A 4,219-nucleotide genomic window follows, 5' to 3' on the forward strand; every position below is an offset into this window, starting at 1 on the left:
CGAGAGATAGAGCTAATTATATGCTAACTTTTATTGATGATTTTTCTAGAAAAGTTTGGGCGTTCTTCCTAAAGTAGAAAAGTAATGTGTTTTTCGCATTTAAGTCTTGGAAAACTATGGTTGAAAAACAAACAGGAAAACAAATAAAACACCTCCACACAGACAATGGCTTAGAGCTCTATTCTAATGAGTTTAATGAGCTGTGTGGGTCAGAAGGGATCGTGAGACACTTGATAGTTCGTCATACTCCACAACAAAATGGTGTTGCGAAACGAATGAATAGAATGATCATAGAGAAAATTCAATGTATGTTGTCAAATGCTAACTTACCGAAGTCGTTTTTGGTTGAAGCAAATTTTACTACATATTTTTTGATCAACCGATCTTTATCTATTCCTATTGAGAAAAAGACTCCACAAGAGGTACGGTCTGGTAATCCTACTGATTATTCTGGTTTAAAGATCTTTGGGTGTCTTGCGTGTGCTCATGTTGATAATGGAAAATTGGAACCGAGATCCATTAAATGTGTTTTTCTTAGTTATAAAGCTGCTGTAAAAGGGTATAAGTTATGGTCTCTTGAAAATAGAAAAGTTGTGATTAGCAAAAATGTTGTTTTTAATGAAACTGTTATGCTACCTAACTTATCTTTTAAGGACTCTTCCAATAAAGATCATCAAAAGTAGGTGGAGCATCAGATTATCCGAAATCTACAACAGAGTCGACTCCTCAAGCCAGTATAGAAATTCAGAATAGAGTTACTTCTTCACCACAATACTCTATCGACAAAAATAGAATTAGAAGAGAAATTAAACCTCCAAAGAAGTATGCCGAGGCTGATCTAGTTGCCTATTCTTTAAATGTGGCTAAAGATATAAATGCAAACCAAGAGCCATCTAATTATTCTAAGGCGGTAAGCTGTGAAGACTCAGAAAAGTGGATGTCTACTATGCAAAAGGAGCTAGAATCACTCCATAAAAATAGAACATGAGATCTTGTGAAACTTGCTAAAAGTAAAAATGTTGTTCGTTGTAAATGAGTGTTTAAAAAGAAAGAGGGGACTCTAGGAGTTGAATAACCCAGATATAAAGTGCAAAGGGTTATACTCAAATTCCAAGAGTGGATTTCATAGATTTGTTCTCCCTAGTTGTGAAGCATAGTTCGATTCGAGCTTTGCTTAGTATTGTGGCCATGCATGATTTGGAGCTTGAGTAGTTAGATGTAAAAACTACAGTTTTGCATAGAGAACTTGAGGAGGATACTTACATGTAATAATCAGAGGGTTTTACAGTCTCAGAAAAAGAGAACTATGTTTGCTTGATGAAAAACTCCTTTTACGGTTTGAAATAGTCACAAGACAATGGTACAAGATATTTGATTCCTTTATGACTTCTTATGATTTCCAAAGAAGTAGCTTTGACAATTGTGTTTACTTTAAGAAAAATAGTGATGGTTCTATTGTGTATCTAGTCCTTTATGTTAATGAGATGTTGATAGCAGCGAAAGATAAAGGAGAGATAAGAAAGGTCAAAGCCTAACTAGGTGAAGAATTTGAAATGAAAGATTTGAGAAGAAGATACTTGGTATGAAGATTCTCAGAGATAGAAAAGTAAGTAAATTATACCTAAGTCAGAAGGGGTACATTGAGAAAGTTCTTAACAGGTTCAATATGCAGAGTGCTAAGCCTGTTAGTATTCCTTTAGTAGCCCATTTCAGGCTCTCATCGGCTTGTCTCCACAAACAGATTATGAGATTGAGTACATGTCACATGTTTCATATTCTAGTGCAGTGGGATCTCCCATATATGTTATGGTTTGTTCACGTCCAGATTTATCATATGCAGTTAGTGTAGTTAGCAGATACATGTCATATCTCGGTAAAGAACACTGGAAAGCCATTTTGCTTACAGTCAATTAAGATACTTATGAGGTACTACTGATGTTTGCTTATAGTTTAGAAGAACTAGGGATGGAGTCATTGGATATGTTGATGCTGATTTTGCTGGAGATCTTGATAGAAGATCTCTCACAGGTTATATCTTTACAATTGGAGGTTGTGCAATCAGTTGGAAAGCCATTTTGCAAACTACAGTCGCTTTGTCTACCACTGAAGCTAAGTACATGGTGATTACTGAGGCTTGTAAAGAAGCAATTTGCTTGAAGGGACTCTTTAGTAAACTCAATGAAGACCTTCAAATCAGTACAATATTTTGGGATAGTCAAAGTACTATCTTTCTTACAAAAGATCAAATGTTTCATCAGAGAATAAAACACATTGATATTCGGTATCATTTTATTCATGATATTATTGTTCGTAGTGATATTGTTTGTGAGCAAAATTAGTACTCATGAAAATCCTACAGATATGATGACTAAGTCACTTCCCATAACTAAATTTGAGCATTGCTTAGACTTGGTTGGTGTTCATTGTTAAAAGTTAAGCCCTTAAGGGGTTTTGATGGAAGAGGTAGAGAACTTGTTCGTTGAGAGTTAGCGATGAAGAACTTGTTCGTTGAGAATTCGTGTCAAGGTAGAGATTGTTAGAATTGAGTGACCCGAATCCTTATTTAAATAAAATAAAGTGGTAAAATAAAATAAAAGTGAAATCCATATAGAACTACACTTCTTTTATTTTATTTTAGAATAAGGTTTTAAACTTTATTAAACTATATCTATTTGATATTGATTAGAATAATGTGTTTCAATCTTACTACACTCTTTTTATTAGAATATGGTTTTACAAGCCTATAAATACCCACAGTCTACTCCTCTTATAATTATTTGAATTTAATATAGTAAATTATTTTCTCCTTTACATGTGGTTTTTTCTCGAAAGTGTTTCCGTGTAAAATCTATTTGCTCTTTATTTTTTCTTTCTCTTTTTTTTTTACGATACATTGTCATTATCGATATTCTATTTTTTACATAATCACTTAATGCCAAACTTTTATCTTAAAAAAAAAATTTCCACGCTAAAGCGTGTGGAATTAATGATATAGTATGGCAATAGCTTTGGCCCTTTCTGACTTACTCCCTTTACCACTTTATATAAACACTATCAAAAGAGTGATTTAATTATTTTTATTCCAAGCCAAGAATTACGAACAGTCTTTTAGCGGTATTGGGAAGACCACAGAGGATTATGACTTATCAACCACTTTGAATATGAGTATAACTAATGATATTGGATTTGCCTGTTGTTTGGTACGCTCTGTTTTTATCCTTTCATTTAATCCTTTTGTTTTCTTTTGTATTTGTGTTTCTTTCGCACTGATTTTGGTATCTATCAAGTAGTTTGTTTTCTTTATTGGGTGGGGGTTAGGAATGGAGAGAGGTTTGGCTAATCTGAGTTTGGAGGATGGAGAATAGGAGGCCCTTTCTATCCCAGTTGAGGTTGAAGCGCATAGTACAACGTATAGCTTTTGTTTGGTGGGATGCTTCTTAACAGCTAGTGTTGTTAATTTCCCAGCCATGAGGAATACGTTGGCAAACATCTGGCACCCCTTTGAGGGTGTGAAAATTTCAGATTTGGGTGAAAAACATTTTCTTTTCATATTTTTGAATGAAGTTGATATCCATCGTGTTCTTATAGAATCCCCTTGGACCTTCAATAATCACCTCTTGATTTCCCATAGGATACAGGAGAATGAGGATTCTTTGTCTATTCCTCTGGTTTACTCTGATTGGTGGGTTCAGATTCACGATCTGCGACCAGGATTTTTTAGGGAATCTGTGGCAGTGCAATTTGGAAACTTCATTGGTAAATTTCTAGAATATGATATGAAGCAGCTATCGAATGGTTATAAAATTTTTCTTCGTATTCATGTTCAGATTGATGTTAGAAAGCCGCAGAAATGAAGGAAGAAAATTATGATTTCTGAATCCAATTCAAAAACGAAAAGCTAACTTTGTTTTGTTTCTTGTGTAGGTGTCTTCGCCATAGAGATAGTTTTTTTCCTGATGAGACTACAATGTGGAATACAAGAAATGGAAATGGTTGGGATTTGACATTGAGGGCCCAGCCGCGGAGAGCCACCACAATCAATAGCGTCTGGCTAATGGAGGAGGGTGAAAATAATTTTTTGGAAAGAATAGAGTTGAGTAGCAATTGGGCCAAAATTCAAGGAACAATTATGAGAGAAGATCATGGGTTGATTGTAATCATTTTCTTGGAGTTAATCTGGAAGGATCCAAATTTGAATTTTATCATAGTAAAAGGCAAG

This window comes from Gossypium arboreum, chromosome 4 (assembly GCF_025698485.1).
Source record: "Gossypium arboreum isolate Shixiya-1 chromosome 4, ASM2569848v2, whole genome shotgun sequence".
NCBI lineage: Eukaryota > Viridiplantae > Streptophyta > Magnoliopsida > Malvales > Malvaceae > Gossypium > Gossypium arboreum.